This window comes from Mustelus asterias, unplaced genomic scaffold, assembly GCF_964213995.1.
Source record: "Mustelus asterias unplaced genomic scaffold, sMusAst1.hap1.1 HAP1_SCAFFOLD_2350, whole genome shotgun sequence".
Taxonomy (NCBI): Eukaryota; Metazoa; Chordata; class Chondrichthyes; order Carcharhiniformes; family Triakidae; genus Mustelus; species Mustelus asterias.
In genome coordinates this window covers 49,604-56,740 of record NW_027592295.1, presented here as the reverse complement: position 1 = coordinate 56,740, position 7,137 = coordinate 49,604, and the positions used below count along the sequence as shown (strand labels likewise).

Genomic DNA, 7,137 nt, shown 5'->3' with positions numbered 1-7,137 from the left:
AAATCTTTTCTGTACCCTCTCCAAAGCCTCCACATCCTTCTGGTAGTGTGGTGTCTAGAATTGAACACTTTACTCCAAGTGCGGCCTAAGGTTCTATAAAGCTGCAACATGACTTGCCAATTTTTAAACTCAATACCCCGGCTGATGAAGGCAAGCATGCCGTATGCCTTCTTGACTACCTTCTCCACCTGCATTGCCACCTGCGATGACCTGTGTACCTGTACACCCAGATCCCTTTGCCTATCAATATTCTTAAGGGTACTGCCATTTACTGTATATTTCCTACCTGTATTAGACCTTCCAAAATGCATTACCTCACATTTGTACCTTCCATACCAGGCAATATCCTGGTAAACCTTTTCTGTACTCTCTCCAAAGCCACCATGTCCTGATAGTGTGGTGACCAGAATTGGACACACTATTCTAAATGTGGCCTAACCAACGTTTTATACAACTGCAACATAATTTGCCAACTTTTATACTCGAAGTCCCAGTCAATGAAGGCAAGCATGCCACATGCTTTCTTGATCACCTTTTCTACCTGTGCTGCCACTTTTAAGGATCTGTGGACCTGTACTCCCAGATCTCTGTGTGTGTCTATACTCCTGGTGGTTCTGCCATTTATTTTATAGCTCCCACCTGAATTGGATCTACCAAAACACGTCACCTTTAATTTGTCCTTTCTGGTGTGATATATCTGGCTCCCAAGTTTGTCTGCATGATGGTTGTTCTCTGGGGCCATCAACTCTGATGTTCTACAAGTTTCTTTAATTGTATTTTCTGATGGTCATTGTCTTTTTGAGATGATACTGTCCCAGTCTCTTTATATAGAACTGACTTGATTTTGGTATTGGCATGCTTTGAAGATTACAGTACAGTCTGTCTCTGTGTGTTAAGGTTTGGCCTTTTTGTTTGCAGTGTTTATGTCCATGAAGCTTTTGTGACTTTATATTTAATAATAGTCCAGTTGGAGGGGATTCTGATCCTACAACCACTGTGGAGCCATCATGCCTGTGTTGGTTCTTTAAAAGAGTGAGCAATTCATCTCACAGCACAAGACATGCTGGTTAGGTGCATTGACCGGAACACGTGCCGGAGTGTGGCGACGAGGGGAATTTCACAGTAACTTCATTGCAGTGTTAATGTAAGCCTTACTTTGACTAATAAATAAACTTTAAAGCCCTTGTCTTTTCTCTTTAAGATAATGTTTCTTTTCAAGTATATATCTAATTCATTTTGTAAACTTTGTTACTGTTGAATCTGAATCTAAATTCAATATTTCTCATGCCAGGCCAGGCTTTTGAACTTACTACCATTTCATAAAGCCAAAGTGAACTTTATCTCTGGAAGGGTCAAAATCCTGCAGATAAATAGATTTGTTTGTTCTGACCCATACTATAGGAGCAGCTTTCTGCTGTGAATGTAAAGGAGTGATTCAAGGAGTTAGTGTAGATCTACCATTCTGAGCCATTCCTGCTGGACATTATGCAGCTCTGGTATCCGTTTGTAGTGTTTCTTTTCTCCAGAGTGTTACTGGTGACAATCTGGGGATCTGCCCTGCGGAAGGCAGTCACTGGATTAATTTAAAACCCATTATTGAGGAGCTGATTGAGAGGGGTCATGATGTTACTGTGGCTATACATACAGTTGCACTTTACATTAACTATTCTCAGCATCAACCATGAAATTTGCCATATTTGAAGTGCCATTTAAGAATGAGACATACAATGAAGTTATGAAGAATATTCTCCAATTCACGAGAAACCTCATTTATCCTATTGGGGCAGATACAGAAAATTCTCTCCGATAATCGCAAAAGGAACAAAACTGATCCAACAGATTTGTGTTGGAATAATAAAGAACCACAAACTGCTGCAAAAACTGCAAGGGTCAACATTTAAAGTCCTGCTGGTTGACTGTGTACATTATTGCAGTGATCTTCTGGTTATGAAGCTGGGAATTCCCTTCATTTTCACTGAGATTCTCTCTAGGATTTACTGCGGAGAGGCTCTGTGGACAAATCCCAGCTCCTGCTTCCTATGTACCTGTTTCTATGCCAGAGTTTTGTAACAAAATGACTTTTATTGAGAGATTTCAAAATGTTCTTTACTCTCTCATGTATGCTTGGGTGTGCAACCAGTTTTGGCATGACTGGGACTTGCATTACAGTGAATTTTAGATGAGTTGGAAAGTGCATTTCCCCTTATTAAAGTGATAGTAAAGTTACTTGTAGCTTTTGGAATCACAGCTATTTCTGCTCGCCAGTTCCATAAGTTCAGCAAAGTTTTAAAGGCTTGTGAAGAGGTGTAACCTGGTCAATTTAAATAGATTTATGGATACCAGCAAACAAGCTGATTGATGGTTGCAATCTATAACTAAAAAATTGCATTTACGTAGCACCTTTAACAACCTCAGGACATTGCAAAGCATTTTAAAGTGTTTTTGTAGCAAAGTGACTTTCTAATGTAAGAAATGTTCATGGGATAGGTTAGCTAGATGGCTACAGTATGATTCAAACTGATGTAATTGTCATCGGTTCAATCCATGTGCCGGCTACTGTAGTTCATGGAGGCCATCCCTATTTGGCCTGCTGCACACTTAGAGACTAGTGCCCCTCACGCTATATTTATCTCTCTATATTGATGGGAGATGCCTGTGGCCCGTTGAGGACAATGGCTAATTACAATGTCAGGATCACTGCATGATGTGGAGATGCTGGCATTGGACTGGGGTAAACACAGTAAGGAGTCTAACAAAACCAGGTTAAAGTCCAACAGGTTCATTTGGTAGCAAACGCCACTAGCTTTCGGAGCGCTGCTCCTTCGTCAGGTGAGTGGGAGATCTGCTCATAAACAGCAAACAGGGCATATAAAGACACAAACTCAATTTACAGAATAATGAATAATGATTGGAATGCGAGTCTTTACAGCTAATCAAGTCTTAAAGGCACAGACAACGTGAGTGGAGGGAGCATTAACACAGGTTAAAGAGATGTGTATTGTCTCCAGACAGGACAGCCAGTGAGACTTTGCAAGTCCAGGCAAGTTGTGGGAGTTACAGATAGTGTGGCATGAACCCAAGATCCCGGTTGAGGCCGTCCTCATGTGTGCAGAACTTGGCTATCAGTCTCTGCTCAGCGACTCTGCGCTGTCGTGTGTTGTGAAGGTCGCCTTGGAGAACGCCTACCCGAAGATCAGAGGCCGAATGCCCGTGACCGCTGAAGCCATATCCTGTTATGCCCTCATAAGAACAGGATATGGCACTCGACTCATCGATCGACAGTTCCGACGCGCCACAGCGAAAAACCGTACCGACCTCCTCAGAAGACAAACACGGGACACGGTGGACAGAGTACCCTTCGTCGTCCAATACTCCCCTGGAGCTGAGAAGCTACGACATCTCCTCCGGAACCTTCAACATGTCATTGATGAAGACGAACATCTCGCCAAGGCCATCCCCACACCCCCACTCCTTGCCTTCAAACAACCGCACAACCTCAAACAGACCATTGTCCGCAGCAAACTACCCAGCCTTCAGGAGAACAGGGACCACGACACCACACAACCCTGCCACAGCAACCGCTGCAAGACGTGCCGGATCATCGTCACGGATGCCATCATCTCACGTGAGAACTCCATCCACCAGGTACACGGTACATACTCTTGCAACTCGGCCAACATTGTCTACCTGATACACTGCAGGAAAGGATGTCCCGAGGCATGGTACATTGGGGAAACCATGCAGATGCTACGACAATGGATGAATGAACACCACTCGACAATCACCAGGCAAGACTGTTCTCTTCCTGTTGGGGAGCACTTCAGCGGTCACGGGCATTCGGCCTCTGATATTCGGGTAAGCATTCTCCAAGGCGGCCTTCACGACACACGACAGCGCAGAGCCGCTGAGCAGAGACTGATAGCCAGGTTCTTGCACACATGAGGACGGCCTCAACCGGGATCTTGGGTTCATGTCACACCATCTGTAACTCCCACAACTTGCCTGGACTTGCAAAGTCTCACTGGCTGTCCTGTCTGGAGACAATACACATCTCTTTAACCTGTGCTAATGCTCTCTCCACTCACATTGTCTGTACCTTTAATACTTGATTAGCTGTAAAGACTTGCATTCCAATCATTATTCATTATTCTGTAAATTGAGTTTGTGTCTTTATATGCCCTGTTTGCTGTTTATGAGCAGATCTCCCACTCACCTGACAAAGGAGCAGCGCTCCGAAAGCTAGTGGCGTTTGCTACCAAATGAACCTGTTGGACTTTAACCTGGTGTTGTGAGACTCCTTACCAGGATCACTGCAGCCAGTGTTTGCATTATGTCACTATGTATTTCAAAAAAGAGCAGGACTACCTGGTGTCCTGGTCAACGTTCAGCGCTCAGCTAAGATTACTAAAGTAGAGGTTTATTGTACTTTGATGTTTTCAAATGTGCCATCATGTTCTTAATACCTCAAAATACCTAAGCTCAAGTGCCTGATTGCTTATTCTTGTTCCTGTGTTTCAATACAGAAACATTTTTGAATTTGTTGTTTAGGATTATTCAATAGTTATTAAAACAACCTGATTATGTAATGCTGTTGAAGATCATAAAGTAACTACATTGTTATATTAGTGTATAAAATGAATAGATTTTATAAGTGATTGTTCTTAAATATTCTGCGAGGAGTAGAAGATATTTCAGCTACAGCAGAAAATTGCACTTTGCACTTTGCCTCATTGCCTTTCAGGAACATTTAAACCTTCAATACAACACAGATATCAATATAATTTGTACCCTAATGAGGTCTGAATGTGACCTTGGATTAGTCAAGTCAAATTGGCCAAGGCTCCTGGGTTTGTGTCCAGTGATCCAAATTAGGCAAGGACAGGATTGGGTTTAATTGGAATGATACCAGGAATGAGGGACTTCAGCCATGTGGAGAGACGAGGGAAGTTGGCATTATCTAGCTTGAAGCGGAGAGAGTTAAGGGGAGTTTTAATTGATGAGGGATTTTGAGGGACAAAGGGACGATTCACCGCATTTGTCAGATGGCCAGCGAGGATTCCCAATGCCCTGCTTAATGGGGTGTCAGCCAAAAATCTCGCCTGCCATGAAGGCTGTCAGGATTCACCTGCCCTGCTTCGCCAGTCTGATTGGATTCCCACCCTCAGTGGGTGGCAACCCAATAATTATGCAAACCCACTAATTGTAATGCAATTAACAGGTTTGAGGGCCCATTCACTACCTCTCCAGTGGGAAATGCACCAGGCAGGCTTTGGTGCTGGCACTAACCAGCGTGGGCCTCCGGAGCTGGGCCCTGAGGGTCTAGGGGAGCACCATCAACCTGCTGCACCTGCAAATCAACTCCTTGTGATTCGTGCACAAGGACACCCAGGTCCCTCTGCACAGCAGCATGCTGCAATTTTTTACCATTTAAATAATAGTCCATTTTGCTGTTATTCCTACCAAAATGGATGACCTCACATTTACCAACATTGTACTCCATCTGCCAGACCCTCACCCACTCACTTAGAATATGTATATCCCTTTGCAGACTTTGTGTTCTCTGCACATTTTGCTCTCCCACTCATCTTCGTGTCATCTGCGAATTTTGACACACTACACTTGGTCCCCAACTCCAAATCATCTATGTAAATCGTAAACAATTGCGGTCCCAACACTGATCCCTGAGGCACACCACTAGTCACTGATCGTGAACCAGAAAAACACCCATTTACCCCCACTCTTTGCTTTCTGTTAGTTAACCAATCCTATATCCATGCTAATACGTTACCCGTAGCACCGTGCACCTTTATCTGCAGCAGTCTTTGGTGCGGCACCTTGTCAAATGCCTTCTGAAAATTCAGATACACCACATCCACGGGTTCTCCATTGTCCACTGCGCACGTGATGTTCTGAAAGAATTCCACCAAATTAGTCAAACATGACTTACCCTTCATGAACCCATGCTGCATCTTACCAATGGGACAATTTATATCTAGATGTCTCACTATTTCTTCCTTGATAGATTCAAGCATTTTCCCTACTACAGAAGTTAAGCTAACCAACCTATAGTTACCCTCCTTTTGTTTACCTCCTTTTTTAAACAGTTAACCTTCTCTGGCATCCAGCCAATTGTGTAACTGGAAACTGATCACATGACTTGAACAGCCAATGAAATTATTTGTGAACAATGCCATTATGCTTGGTTCAGATTGCATGTATTCCACACACAACCCATTAACTTGATGTCATTAAGTCTCAGTCAATGTAAACAACCTTCCATTTTGGTCAACACAGGAAGCTCAGATCACAATTCCCAAACCAGGTTCTGACTCAAAGCCACTTTGCGGCTTGCATCTGGTTTTAATTATAAGTTGACCAAAAATCCCAGCATGTTTAACTCTCAGCCAGAATAGCCCTTTTAAAGCTAATATTGCCATTATTGTTGTTAAAATCATTGTTGTAGTCATTCTTTCTCCGTCCATACTGGTGATGTCCACTGACATTGGATGACTCAGTAAAGCCCAACTCAGTAAAGCACATGTTGAACATACACAGATGATATTTAGGTTAATTTGCTGCCACTCTTGCGATTTGCAGGAATTGGCTTTCTGTAATAAGATCATAATGAGGAACAGAAGTGCATCCTCTGCCGTTCAATGAGGTCATGGCTGATCTCATTGTGGCCTTAACTCCAATTTCTTGCCTCATCTCAATTTCTCTTAACTTCCCTTTTAGCCTCGCGTATATTCAATGACCCAGTTTTCATGCTTCCTGGGGAAGAGAATTCCAAAGATGAATGACCCTCTGAGAGAAGAAATTCCTCCTCATCACCATCTTAAATGGAAGGCCCCTTATTTTTAAGCAATGATCTGTTTCAGATAAGCATTGCCCTGCAGAAAAGCTTTGATGCATTGTATTTCAGCATCAAATGTTCAAGTGAATGATTGGCTCGCCATGTATTGCACGTATGGGGCCAAGGCCACCACTTTGAGACCTGAAAAGTCTCGGCCAACCTCAAATTACCCTGAAATTGGAAGGTTAACAAAGATGAAAAGCTTCAGCAGAAGTCTCCTTACTCAGCAATAATGAAGTTCTGTACTAGCAAGCATAGAAACATAGAAAAACTACAGCACAAAC

At 43.1% G+C, this 7,137-nt stretch overlaps 1 pseudogene; it reads left to right on the top strand.

Annotated features, from left to right (window-relative positions):
* Positions 1–1,526: 1,526 nt before the first annotated feature.
* On the top strand, positions 1,527–2,179 carry LOC144489606 (UDP-glucuronosyltransferase 2A2 pseudogene; annotated as a pseudogene).
* The last annotated feature ends 4,958 nt before the right edge of the window (positions 2,180–7,137 follow it).